This window comes from Poecilia mexicana, unplaced genomic scaffold, assembly GCF_051168715.1.
Source record: "Poecilia mexicana isolate PSO_F unplaced genomic scaffold, ASM5116871v1 scaffold_2, whole genome shotgun sequence".
NCBI lineage: Eukaryota > Metazoa > Chordata > Actinopteri > Cyprinodontiformes > Poeciliidae > Poecilia > Poecilia mexicana.
The window spans coordinates 5,541,983-5,557,295 of NW_028263371.1; positions in this window are offsets into that span (position 1 = coordinate 5,541,983).

Genomic DNA, 15,313 nt, shown 5'->3' on the forward strand with positions numbered 1-15,313 from the left:
TCATGTGACTTGTGTGGTATTAAAAAAGTGTGTCCATTGCAGTTTTGAGAAATAAACCAATTTAGAAAGAACCTAAGAACCGCCTCATCCTGGTGCCAAAACATTTTTTGAAAAATTTGCGTTTTCGAAATTGCCGTGTTTTCACTGAGAGAGTTTATTTTCCAAATCTGGCAGGCAGAAGGAAGGTGAAAGATAAGCAGAGGAAGAACACAAATCTGAATCAGAGGCTAAAAAGAGATGAACACAAACTGAGGAACCTGGTACATGTGGTCAAATAATAAGTATCAACCAAACAAATGAAGCCAAAGCTCCAAACACCTACAGGTTATGACAGAGTAGCATCACTTCAACTGTGGCTTCTGCTGCTGAGTTGACCCTTCTGGGCTACTGTAGTGCAGCAGAAGATGAACCTGTGCTACAGTCTCAGATCCTGTTTAGCATCTAACAAAATTCAAGTAGTTATGCTTTCTTTCTGGTGCTTTTATACAAAACGTTTAGCTGTTAATGAAACCAGGTGTGAATACAGACCAAAGTATGTGAAGGAATTTCTCACAACCCAAAAAACCTTCGCTTGCAGAAGCTGGCCAGCTGTGTGGAGGTGTGAAAGCAGCCACACCTCCGCACAGCTGAGCTACTTATTGTTACAACTGGAACATAAAGCCATGTGACAAACTGACTGCCACATGGTGACTAAAGGAAAGACTGACAGCGCCAGTGCGCGGTTGTTAGGGCCAACCAGTAGGATACTCTGCTGGAATCCAGACTGAATCCTTCCTAAAGACGTGCAAAAAGCCTTAAAATAAACATATTTTTTATTTTACTTTCACAATGTTGTGGCGTGTTCACATGATCACATGTCCAGTGAACACATGTGGACCTGGACTGGGGGTGTTGACAAAATATGTGGGTGTTACAGTGTTTTTAAGGGTCTCCAGACCAAACAAGCAAAGTGTCCACATTCTCTGGACCTACAACCTACAATGGTAGGTTGTTCAGGTTACATCTACCCTTGTCATTGATACTGTTTGTGGTGTGTGAGGATGGGATTTTAAATGTGGAGAAGAGGGAGTCCAATTTGCGACCCACAAGGTCTTATCTTTGCTTTACATAAACATGGTTCTGTTGGCGTCTTCAGGTGGAGTATGAAGTGCATGAAGTCGATTCTGCCTTTGTCCGCCATGGCCAGATTTGTCTCAAATATCAGATGCAGTGTGGTTCTTCCGACTTTTTCGAAGCCTCTTCAGTTTTAGTACAAGCCCTGTGTTGGACACAAGCAATTTGATTGACAGGGGAATGCATACGTTGTTTGGCCCATCATTTACGCCACTGGATGAGAGAAGGCTGGACCTTGCAACTTCCAAACAACGTCGTCTCAACCACCGCAGTGGACAGGCAGACATGGTGTCTGCAGACACAGAGCTGCTCAACGTAGAAGGGTGTAATGATGAGCAGTATCTGGATCAGTTCAAATGTCAACATTTTGGAGCAAAATGTTAGATTGGAAGATTGCTTCAGTCTCTTATGGTGAATAAAGAGTTCAACCAAAAAGAAAAGCTTTACCGGTCTGTTCACATTCTCGCCCTCACCCTACAGTAACAAGACTGAGAAAACGAGATCCAGCAGACAAACCGATTAAATTCGCGTTCTCTTTAGCTTCCTCAAATCCAGAGCTGGGATTTGAGGAGCCTGGTGTTCTGCAGCTGTTAGCTGTGCTGCTGGTTCAACACACCTCAATCAAATGGCTGAATTATCTCCTCATTATGCAGTCAGGTTCTCCAGAGTCCTGCTAATCACCTCATTACTTGACTCAGGTGCGTCGAAGCAGAGACACATCAAAACCCTGCAGGACACCAGACCTAAAGGTCTTTTGAAAATAACGACCTATAAGCGGGTTTTAAACGTACTTTTCATTAAGCCCGCATTTCTGTTTTTAAGACCAGAATTATTTTTATTAGTTTGATGTAATATTCTCATCTTAAATGTCATATTTTCTTGAGCTGTAGTGGAAAATCCAACATGATCAAGTGAAATAAAGGTGTTAAAACATCATCCCTTCATTAATCTATATAACGTGTTTCACTCGGTGATGGAGTTACTGAAATAAATTAACTTTTCAAATTTAATTAATGGGTCTCTAAGAATCGTGGCATTTCCAGTAAGGAGACGGTTTTGTGAATATTATGAGTAATGATCCAGTTTAACTGATAAATCATAAAAGCTGGTTTTAATGCTGGGTTTAAAGGACACTTGAAATTCCATCATGTCCTTGAATACATCAAATATTCTAAACATGAGGGTACGTCATTTTTTTTTTTCATGCAAGAGCTTTTTAACGTTACTCAACACTTTGCTCAGGTTTTTTTTTTTTCCAGACAAACAACTGGATTTCAGCCCATTAAATCCCAACACCACTGGAGCTAATCTCCGTTTCCCCACGCTGATGAAGTTAGTGATGGCCGGACTTCTACAGCCATTAAGCGCTTCGTATCCAATCAACTGGCATATTTCCCGTGGATTTTTTCAGGTGGCTTCCTTGATTAAACCGTTCCGTCCTTAATGAACAGGAAACAAAAAGACGAACAATGTGAGTCAACAGAGTGAGAAGGGCCTATTAATAAAGCAGACGTTTAATAAAAATGAAGGACAAACAACAAAGAGGAGGTACAAAGAGACAACAGCAGCGGACGGGAACATAAAGAAGGACGCTCCAGAAAACAATCTGACTTTTTTTAAATTATTATTTTCACAAAGTGATTCCAAAATAAGAACAAAAGCTGCAGTTGTATTTTTTTTCTCTGTAGATGTGTGTTTGTGGGTGAATGTAATAGAAACAGCACTTTTCCTCAACGGTTATCTGCTGAGCATGCATTACACATTATTTCTCCCTGACATAGTGTAAAGTGAAAACTAATTCACAAAGACAGCCGCACACACACACACACACACACACACACACACACACGCACACACGCACACACACACACACACACACACACAGATTTGCTTTCACACACTGCTGGTACAATGATGAGACACAGTGCTATGGTAAGGACTTTCCGAGGTGATTGAGGGTGCGTGTGGGAGAGCGCCGCAGGTCTGGTTGCTTAAACGGTGGCATCAGAGAGCCACAAACACTCTGGGAAACACAGTGAGCACAGGGCAAGGGCAAACTGCAGAGCCAACAAGGGCACCGAGGATTCACGTGGAGGTTGACGGACGTGTAAACAGCAGGCAAAAGAGTGAGGGCAGACGACAAAATAAGAAGAAAAGGAGTAAAAAGAGACTGAAACAGGAGGGAGGGGAAAGTTAAACGCATTTAGCCCAGAGGTACAGTAGAGGTGAGAGCGCATTAATGAAAAGTTACAGAGGCAGCGAGATGAGAGACACATTGGGAGAGATTAGCAGACATGACAGATGAGTTGAAGAATGACTTAATTGCTGAAAGCCAAAAAAAACAAAAACGATGCAAGAAGAAGCAAAACCCTTTCTCGTTTTCACTCACTGCCCCTTTTTCTCCCTCCAGGCTTGGACAACAGAGGAGATTAGACGGCGTTTGCATTTCTGGTGCAGCAGGGAGCTACAGTCATTCTGGATTTACAGTACAGCCCAAAAAAGGAAAACAAACTCTTCCCCCTCCTTGACTGTGGTGGCGCTGCAGCAAGAGCCACTGAAGGAAATGACAGAAGAAGAAGACACCGAGGCCAACTTCCTGCTTCACAAAATGTAAAACAAAGATGGACTAGCGTCAAACTTTAGTGGTTGCAGGATTTCTCTTTTGTCTTTGGCAAAAGATCACAAGCCATTCCTCCCGCTAGCATTTGTTTTGGTTGTATTTACCCAGAATGCCCTGCACTAAAGTTTGCTTCCTGCTTTTAGAGTGGTCTCTGGTTCGCTTGCATCCACATACACACTCAAACGGCACCAGAGTTCACATCAACCAAACAGAAACCAAGGTCTTCATGAGGACCAGATTTCACTATTTTGGATCCTCATCAGAGTTCAGCTGCACATTCATGCCTCATCAAGCAAACCGGACTTTCCAGACAAATGAACCAGAGTTTGATTAAAGCGGACCAAACAGAGCTGGTGTGAATGCACCTTTGGATGCTAACTGCATCCATCTGGTTTTGTCACAAGGGACTGATATTGAGGTTTTTCTCAGCAACAAACAACATGTGTGATAGATATGAAACAGAGGATATGAAATGTGGGGACAAAAAGAATCTCATGCCCACTGTTCAGTATGGAAGAGGACCCAGGATCCTGTGGGTTCATTTTCAAAGGACCTGGGCCCTTGATGAAGTGACAACTTCATGGAACCAAAAAATACCAGGAGATGTTTTGTAAAAAACTTAATGACTACATTAGTAAACTGACAATGGAGATTTTTGAGGTATTTCCACAAGATGATGAACCAAACCTTACAGCCAAATCAACATGAAGATGGCTCAACAAACACAAAATCAACCTTCTTCCACTGCTAACTCAGACATAAACCCAACAGAGAACACAAGACTCTGAACAATCTATTGAGAGAAGTAAGCAAGGATTTCTCTCCGTAATGTCCATTCTTGTTAAATGCTACTGAAGAAAATTACGCTCCATCTCATGTGCAAAATGAGGTTTTACAAGGTATTTACAGATTAAGTGCCAAAAATTCAGTCACTAGAGGGATTTTGTGAAAAGCAATTATTTCCTAACAAGAGAATACATACATTTATTTAAATTAAAGGATGGATTTAAAAAAAAACGCTTTTTGCAATTATTCTTCTAGGACACTTAACACCAGAAGTGCCAATAAATGTGGCCAACATTAATAAAAAGTAGCAGCCAGTTTTCTCCATATTAACCACTTTTCATTGAGGCAAAAGTAGACGCTAAGGCTTATTTAAGCTACTGCGAGGTAACTCCTGTGAATTAAACCTTCCTCTCATCCTCAGGATGTTTTTATTTGTTCTTATAAAGTTGCATCTTCCTATTTTATCCCATCGTTTCTATCGTCCTACAGTAAGTGTCTCAAATCTGGCAGAGCAAGCCTGCATCAGGTTTAGCTAACTGTTGTGATGCTAACTACTGTTCATAATGGAAGCTGATTATTGCAATAGATGGTTTTAGGTTCAATGATATATTAAATACAGGAAGTATAACTTTCACAGTGTTTTAAATAATGTGAAAGCCATATTGAATTGGAACTTACATCAGCTGTAAATACAGATGTCCAACTTTATTTGCCATCTTTTAGCAAATAACACATTAATGTTTCTTTATTGTTCTCCAACAGTGCCATAAAGACATATTTATACACTTCATTTTATAATTCTTTGAGTAAAACCATGTAGTTACGCATCAATAGCTGGCAACCAACAATGTCTAGCTGCTTAGAAAGACGTCTCAGAGTTTGGCTGTACTTCCTGTCTTTTTATCATTATGTCGCTAAGCAAACCTTAAAAATATCCTCTTCAGGATCACAGTAAACTGCCTGTGTGAGTCACTCAGATGAATGACTAAAAAGACCAGTCAGTCAATCAGTCATTCAGAACAGTTGAAGAGGATCCCGCTCCCCGTTTAGGAGCCAAAAACAGCTTCTGGTCTCACAGTGTTTGGACTCTCTGAGTGCCAATGACCTCTTTCTGCCCGTCAGCTCCCCTCCCCCCTCCCAAAAAGTACTCTGACCTCCCAGGTCACAGCTCTGTGACTGCCTCACCCGCCGACCAGCAGGTGAATACTAACAAGCTCCATTGTGTTTCCTGTCACATCAGCATCGAGGATACTTCGGAATAACACCAGTGAATGTACTTGTTTCTTTTTTTTCCTCCTGCACACCTTGTGCATTTAAAACATGTACTTCTCAAGTGTGCACAGCCAATATATTACACAAGGCCTTATGCAGGTAGGAAGGAACTAAACAGATTCGTTGTTTAAAAAGAGGTTACCAACTCCAAAAATATTGTTGGCAGAGAGCCGAGAACAGCTGTGCTTGCAGTCACCGTAAACAAGTAAGGTGACAAGTAAAGGCCTGGAAGTATGGATATGAATAGAGCAACCTCAAAGGTTACCTTTACTACCAAAGAGAAATTTAGGGTGCATTCACACTAGCCCAGAACTCTAATTTGTTTGCCTAGAAAGTCTGGTCTGTTTGCGGAGGAGTGAATGTGCAATTGAACTCTGATGCGAACCAAAAAAGCCAACTCTGCTCCTCTACCAAGTCTAGGTCTAGGTTCAGTTGATGTGGATAGAATGCACATGTGAATGCCGAGCAGACTGGAGAACGCTCCGAAAGCAGGAAGAAACACGCGTTTCTAGCGCTAGCGGGAGAGATATTTTATGACAGAGGAAGTTGCGCTCATGTCTTCTTCAGAGGTTTCTAAGTCAGGTCCTTAAGTGGTTCTAGGTGCAGCACCACCACAGGCGAGGAGGGGAACACATTGCCCAAGAGTTTGGGAAGTTTGACATAACGCGGTGTGAAAGCGAACCACACCAGGCAGTCTCCACTTAAACCAAGTCTATCGGACCATCAGGTGTGAAAACGCCCCTAAAAGTGGAAGAAGTTGTATGGAAGAAATAGGTCAAAGCTCAAAATTACTGTTCCAATACAACGGCATTGAGCTACACAGAAATGCGAATGCTGGCAGGCAGAATTTAACCACAGGGATCAGAGGCGCCTCAGACAGCCATTGTCACTAAACACAAGCCGCCAGCGCATCCACCCTGCAACCTTAAAACTGTATTATGCAAAGGGGAAGCCATAAATCAAGCCTGTGCAGGAAAGCTGCCAAGTCTGCTGGGCAACAGCTCATCTCAGACAAACAGAAAGACAGCGGACATGTGTTCTGAGGTCTGTGGCGCATGATGCATGATGAGGAGAATTAGATAGTGGAGACTGCAGCATGCAAACAAACTTAAACAAGAACATATATGGTCCCTTCTTATAAAAGTGCAAACATTTTTAGTTTTTTTGGATTAGACTATTGGTAAAGTTTTTTTTTTTTTTTTTACGTTTCTAAGTTTACGTTTTGAGCTGGAAAGAAAAGAAATATGACTTTTACTATTTTTTTTCAGGAGTACATCTGAATAAGGTTTTGTTGTTATTATTGGTTGTTTATTTCAAAAGGGACAATCCACATCACATAATATGCAAGAGTTAGACATAAAGGCTGGTTTTCATCTGTAGTTCCTCAAGGTACAATCAATATAAATACAAAATCAAGCTTCTTCCAAAAAAAATGTAATTTTTAATCTAAAAAGGAGAAAATGAAAGTTTATATTCATCCCTCCTGAGAATAATAATTTCAAAAATCATCCCTTGCTTTTTTATGCTTTATGAATGCTTAATTTGTACAGATTAAACCAGATTCAGCTTTACTGAGTAAAGCTTAACATGTGTTTTTTTTTTTGTATCACTTCCGAATGCACTGAATTTTATCTAAGGATCTCAGCGTAAAGGGGTCTGAAGACATATCCATGTATCCATGCACGGTCAAAAGGTTAAAAGCCATGTCTGCATTTCCTTTCGATCCACAGCTACGTTGCGTCGGGTCTTATCAAAGAAAATTACAAGAAAACACATTATGAAGTACAAAAACCTGCGCTGAAATTCAGCTTGTGGAAGTAGTCATATTTCATTGCCAAAAACACAAAAGCAAGAAAAAAAACATGTAGCAAAGAGGCACGGATGACGAGCAGAGAGAGAAAAGCTGCGCTCGATAGTCCTAATTTAACGCTTTGTTTCACTCAATCACAGATCAGCTCTTTGTGCAAACAGCTTTGTCTTTTGTGAAGCAGAACAAAGTTTAAATATCTATTCAGGCTGACTCCAAGTCGTGGCAACATATTGATATGCTTTCGCAAAGATTTTTCAGAAAGCGTAAAAGCAGACCGGTTGGAAAGACTCAGCGTTGCCAAGACCCTGAGTGCAAATCGGCTCCCCAAAAGAGACTCAAACGTTCCTATTGCTGCCGTGTGGAAAACTTGACAATATCTGAAAGTTCATTATTGTTTTTGTGGTTATAATTATTTGGATAAATTGTTTTCCTATTTTAAAGTATCACCAAAAGCCCCCTTTCCCATGGCACACTAAGCTACACTTTACTAAAATGTCATAATCCTGGGGTGTTTAGTTTTTTTTCCAGTTTGTATTTTTATTGATGCTCAACCTTGATCTAATTTTTGAGTCCATTCTCCTTGGTTATTGTTTATTCCCCCTTCATCGCCCTTCATGATGGATTTGTCTCTTCCTCAGCCTGCCTACCTGGTCGCCTCTATCAGCTGCACCCTGTTTACCAATGAGCCTCATGTCTCTTACTCACTGGGGAGCTTGATTTGCTAATCAGTACGTAAACTTCTCATTTTCCTTCACACTCGGCTGGATTCTTTTGTGGCCACTCGTTCCTTGTCGTCGTTTCCTGTTTCCTCACGGTTCTCTGTTCATTGCATTCCAGCCAGTTACGTTCAGATCCTGATGTAACAAGTTAGTGTTATTATTATGAAAAATCTCAAATCTCAACCTGCAATTCTGACCAAAAAAAAGGGCTACACAGTGTTTGTTCTGCCTTTTTTAAATGGTAAATGGATCGAAATCGACTCCCTTAGCCGCTACGTTATCGTTGTGGAAGGATGTGAGTGTCCGAACGATCCTAGGAGCCAAGTTATCACAGTCACCAGAGAAGGTCATTTGAGAAGGTCTAGGTGAGGGTACCCATTTACAGTATTTCCCTGTAAAATGTACAGGCAAATACTTTACATTTAACAGTATTTGTCTTTAAGTAAGTACACCCAGTCTTGATTAAAGTAATTTTCTCCACAGTCTTTAAATCTAGTTATACGTTTGTCCGTGATACGGTAGGTATTGACTTTCTTCTTCATTTTAGGTCTTAGTATAAAAAAAGAAAAGATCTCCCTCAGTCAAGTTAAACTGCCAAATAAACAGATAAGGGATGAAGTGATTGATGAAAAGAGACGGGGAGGGGAGGAGACGGACACTATGTGGAAACGAGAGGGTCACGTGGGAGATGATCCAGAAGTAAACGGCGAGAGAGCAGGTGTGAAATTGCATCTGATAAACAAGAATACAAACTCACACATTCACACGCACGTCCATCAGAATGAATAATCCTTTCTAGCACCAGGGGAAAGAAAACCTCCAGAACTGTGAGAATCCGTAGAAAGGTTAGATACAGTTCCAGTCAGATAAACAGTCATGTATAATAGATGAATGTCCGGTTAATCTGTTAACCCCTTTTATCCCATAGAGGAATGAGATTACAACAGCATGCGATTTCAATTTTTTTTTTTTTAAAAAAAGCAAGATCTTGACAAGTTTGAATTTACTGTGGATTTTCTCTAATCCACACAGGTTTCAAAAATATACATGTCACCTCTACATTTTGTAACCATCAACAAGCATCTGACTAGCCTGGCTGTTGTCTTCCTGCACATCTCCGTTCGATTCTCATCTCCCTTCAGTGCTCCGTCTGGACTCTCTCCCATTGAGACAGATTTCTCTGATTTCTAGATTTCAACCAGGCCAATCAGTGAACAGGAGGTTTTAGAAATGCAGTCTGTCTGTATTTCAGCAATGACAGTAGAGGAAGTGAACAAAGCTGTTCAGTCCATTTTGGCAAAGCTCCCAAAATGGAATGCAAAGCGTTAAAAGCCACCTTGTTCGATGACAAATTCCCGGAAAGCTTCATAGCGTCGGACTGGCACATTACTTTTTACACATTGTATTAAGAATTGGGTAAAATTCAAACTTCAACAGAGTTCATGCCTCCAGGAAGCAATCGTTTCTCAATATAGAGTGAAGAATTCATTCAGATGTTTTATGATTTCAGTAAAAACCATGTCGCTTTAAAAAAAATGCCAAAAGACTTTAAACCGAAAAAAAAGCAACTTGTGCTCCCAATTCTTACTTTTAATTTTTTAGTTGAATCTGGTCTTCTTGCTGATGATGACCTTCTACCAGAACTTTACATTTGAAAAAGGATGTGGCATTGATTTTACCATGTTTGGCCTAACATGGTATAAAAGGCAAGAAGATGGAAGAGGTGGGAATATTTCTGGCTAAGAGGTACAGAGGTACTTTTGAATGAGCCGAGCTTGTTGCTTTACATAACTAACCAATCCGACCAGCAGATTTAACACTCAGTGAGTGGGTTTTATAATAACCTCTTTGTCAGTTGTGATCTGTCCCCCTTTAAAAGAATACTGTCACGAATCTGATATTTCATGTCAGGGTAATTTCTTTGTGACATACAGGCCACTGTTAGCTACACTGTAAATTTAGGTCCCTATTTTTAAAAAAAATTATACAGTAAAATGTGTTGGCCACTGATTACTTAAAATTTCCCTCATGCCTTGAACAAAAGCAGGAAAATCTCCGCTGCAGCAATACAGAGTAAATCGCTCTCCCACTTCTGAGTCGTTTATCAGCAAACAGCAAACTTAATAATGTACAGGAAAATGACGGCTCCAGGGCCTCTCTGCTCTCCACATCAGTCAGATCCAACTCTAGGAAGTCAATAAGTTTTCATATTTTATGATGTGAAGTATTTCAGATACCAACGCTGCTGTTTACCAAAGTTTAGAATTCTATTTTTTTTTTTTTTTTATCAAGACACAGATATAAACAAATCTTTAGTTAATTTTGACCTCTTCACAAGTTTGACACGTTATTGTGTCCTTCTGACAACTTTTCCCAAATAAACTTATATAACTTATTCTTCGGAAAATAGATAAAATTCAAATTGGATGGTAAAGCAACATCAGTTAACAAATCTTGTCACTGTTTCTCAGTTGGGTTTGCATTTGGACTTTGACTGGGCTGTCCAAACACTATGACATTGGACAACTAATACTAAACTTTCAAATGATTATTTTTTTCACATTTAAAATGTTTTGGACTCCATCAGATTGAATACCGTGCCGGTAACTTGATCACACTGAGGAAATGTTTACAACCGGCGTGAATACTTTTGCTCTGCGCCGTAACCTTGCAGTTGTGGAAGAAGTTGCCCTCGGTTACAGCTTTTCATTTAAACCGAGATTGATTTGAATGCATTAAAATGAAAGGTTGAATGCTGTTGAAGTTGCTGTGCGCTGTCAGATTTAGAAAATGTAAACAAGACAAGTGAATGTTTCATGTATTCTGTGGACAGTAAGTTGGATGAGACCTTGAGATGTTCCTCGCAGCCCCAATGTGTTATTTACCAAGAAATGGAAAGAGTACTTAAAAAAGAGTATATTTTTCTTTACATTTCACATAAAGAACTGGATGCAAAAGGAAAAGAAATCAAGAATCCTCTGTAAGTTAATTTAAGGTCAAATAGGACAATGAGTTCAACTATTTATTTTTTTTTGCACAACCTTTATCAGATATGAGTTTATAGGATGAGTTTTGTTCCTGCATGCATGTCCGGTAAAACAGTAGCTACACACATTACGGGCTCACCTGTCTGTCAGGTGCTGGGCTCTCGGTGCAGTCCCGCTGGCTCCTGGGAGTCCAGAGCCGCCAGCCGGTTCTCCGGTGGCCCCGAGAAACTGCTGAGCTGTGGAGCGTATGCGGCTGAGAGCCAGTCGGCGGCGGCGCTGGGACAACTGGGGCGACGGAGGAGACGCTGGGAGGTATCCACCAGCAGAGGACGGGGAAACTCCATGTTCACAGCGAGAACATCCCGTCGGAAGTGATGCCCGGGAGACTCGAGGCGAGGTGTAAACTGATGAGTGGGTATCCGGCAGCAGGACGATGTGCGACGCCAAGCCCCGAGTCGTCAGAGGGAGATGTACATCGCAAGTTTAAAAGAGGTAAATTTTGTCGGGGTGGTTTTAATGTTCTCAGAGGGAGGACTTCTTCTCAGGCACTCCACTAAACTGTTTCCCCTCTTTGGGTGTCCTCTCTCTCTGCACCTGCAGTCACTTTCTCTTGGTCCCTCCTCCTCCTTCTAAACCTCTGTCACTTTGCGTTGCTCTAACACTACAGCGTTAAGCAGGCTAAAAGTGCACTATTTGACGTTTTCACTTTATTATCCTTACATTGTTTGAATGAATAATAATAGTGTTTTTCTGTTCTCTAAATATAGTCTTATATGGAAATACTCCAACAAATACGAGTAGTTTAAAATATGGGACGCAGTTTACATAATTACACAGTAAAAACCTAACAGCGGTAATTTGGGTTATTCAGCCTGTCGTAAGAGAGAGAGAGAAAAAAAATCCGGGGATGATTTATTATATTTTTACAAAGTAATTATAACTGTCATTTTCAAACTAAATATTTCACTAGCAAGCTAAATATGTAGCCTCAAACTAAACATAAAGCTAGCAAGCTCCCTAATGAAATATTTAACTTCCTAGCTAAGTATTTTTAGCTTGGAGCTAAGTACTTAATTTGTAAATATTTATCTCCAAATTAAATATTTAGTTTGTAAACTAAATCAGCTTGCTGAGTACTAGTTTCTTTTATTTATATTTAGCTTCAAATATTTAAATGCGAATATTGCGAAGCTAAATATTTAGCTAGCTAGCTAAAACTTTAAATATTTTTATTTTGAAGCTAAATATCTAGCTTAAAGCTACATAATTTTAAACTAAATATGTAGCCTAGAACTACATATTTAGCTTAAAGCTATTTAGCTTGAAACACAATATTTTGATTTTAAACTAAATATTTAGTTTAAAACTGACATTCATAGATTAACGTATAACATGGTGAAATTATGACTTTGAAAAGTCAACCCCCATTTTTCTCCTCTTGTGACAAGCTAATTTTGGACTCCATGAGATTATTGCTGTTAATTTTTGACTGTGAAACTTTAAGCAGCATCCCGCAGTAAGAAGCCCTAAATTGTATTAACTTTTTATTGCAGACGGACATTCTCACATATTTTTAAACCCATTTTAGCCTAAAATTGAGGAATAACTATATTAGAGATCCGAGTGAATTTCTTTGTTTTTGTGTTATTTAAGCAGCAGTAAACTCAGGTGCAAATGGTAGCCTGAACTACTTACATGAAACTGCACATTAACTTTTCAAAATGCTTGGATGCTTTTCAGTCTGTGTTCAAGGTAAAAAAAAAAAAAAAGGGACGCAGAGTCTGTGTGATATGAACAACAGCCTGTCAATGGAAGATGCCGAACTCAGCATCTTCTCTCTCCCTTTCAGAGCTGTTCCCATCCACCAATAACACCTTACCCCGTAAAATTGAAGCCTTAAGCCATACATGGCAGTTTCTCTTGTACACAAGGGATTCAAATATTGCAGCAGTAGTTTAAGATTGCGACCTTTCAAGGATCACAAACTGAGCCTGAGTGCTACAGTGAAGTACCTCTTCCTGAGCTACAGATCTCATAGAGATACAATGACATGTTGGGGTCATTGTACAGAAAAGTAAAATAAAAAAAAGGAGTAACTTTCCTCCAAAAAAAACTCACACATTTTGAGATTAATCTCAGAAATGTCATAGAAAAAAACGTAGAGATGTCTGAGCTCCAAAAGTCAAACATTTGCAAGAAAAAACTTAGAAAATTTTAGATTAATCTCAGAATCTTTTTCTAGAAGGCTAGTGGAGGTAGAAGGTAACATGAAGGCAGTGAAATGTGATTTCTGGAGGACAATTTATTTCTGTCTGTAAGAGAAAAGCGGCTCTGGAGAACATTTCCAGCCAAAGCTGCACAGAAATGACTTGAAAACAGCAAAGTGGACGATCTGGAGTGGCCCAGTCAAAGTCCGATAGAGAATTTGTGGGAGGACTTGAAAGAGGTGAATATTTATGCAAGCACTTACTGTATTTTTTTTTATTGTGATTATTTTTTGGAAAAAAACAATTTTCTCTTTTACATTAAAGATGTTCTGTTTTGTTTTTGTCATTATCAAAGTGAAATAGCATCATCCCTGTACTACTCCTATCAGGTTCTGTTATGCTGATTCAACAAAGAATACAAACAAAGGCTTGAAGGAAATCTCAGCTTGTAGAGCCAGTCCTCGCTTTGCTCCTTCTGAGACTCGTCTGCAGGTTGCCCTGTTTGACTCCTGACTGTACTGCAGTCACGCAGCGGACATAAAAAAAGCCATTTATCCGAGAAGCGTCTGTCATATCAAATAGTTTTTATTCAAGCTAAGCTGATAGAAAAAAATGCTAATTTAATTAAAATAAAAGCTAAGACATAACGATAACAATAAAAGACTGCATTTATTTAAGTAACAAGGCGAGTAGGAGCCAAAGTCCTCGACGGCCCGGATTCAGAGCAGCGTTCAGTCAGCTGTTTTCCCCATGTTTGTTTTTGTATAACTTATAATATCGCAACATTTACTTTCTAAATCAGTTCAGTCTTTGTTCTCCAAGGAAGTGGAGGTTTCATATATTATGTCTCATTGATATGAAATCAGTCTAACAGGAAACGTGAGTATTCCCAATTTCAACCAAATAAAACATTTATTATGAAAGCCACAGCAACTGTTTCCAACCTGTTGTCTTTAGTTTGGTTATATGAAAACATTGATGTTGTGGGAATGTTACAATCCTTCTAGAGAAAACTGCAAAAATCAGCCAAGATACCTAAAAACCTGAATTCAGCTTTCCCTCAGCGGACATGCAAGTGCTGGTGTATTTTATTATATTTTAGTAATATGGAACTATGTTCCATTTTTTAGGGAGTTGTGACTGGTTTTGGCTAGTAAATAGGTGAATGCATTGATTACAAGGCTACAGATAAATTGGCCCACTGGGACAAATAAAGTTGTTAGAAGTTGAATTGAGAGCTAAATAATTTATTATGTTATGATGACATCTAGAGGTCTCTTGCCCAGCAGTCTTCTCTCAAATTTTCTTCGGCGTTTGGGACATTATGATCAGATTCAGTCCACCACACTGAACCTATGACCTACAGTCAGAGTCCTATGACAGGGTATTTGCAGGTTTCATTAAGTCAAATTTAAGATGTTTTTAGACCCAGCTTGAATGAAATTTAGGGCAAAAAACAAACAAAACAAAACAAAACAAAAAAAGACCTTTAAACAAAGGGAATGATAGTAATTCTGCTGGCAGAGTTGGCAACAGAAGAAAGCTAGTGGCAAATACAAACGTCATTCATTCAACTAGTGATACATTTTGACAAAATATTACATAAATAAGAAGCTAGCTAGCTAGAAAGCTAGCAAGGGTGTTTACCGACCGCCTCAAGTCATAGAATGTGACTCGAACTATGGCAGAAAAGTCCAGCAAAAAAATAATATAAAAAGAACTACATACAAGATTAAATAGTCCTGCCACAACAAAGTTAAAGACCTGTAATTAACTTAGATTTCTTTTTTTTTTTTATG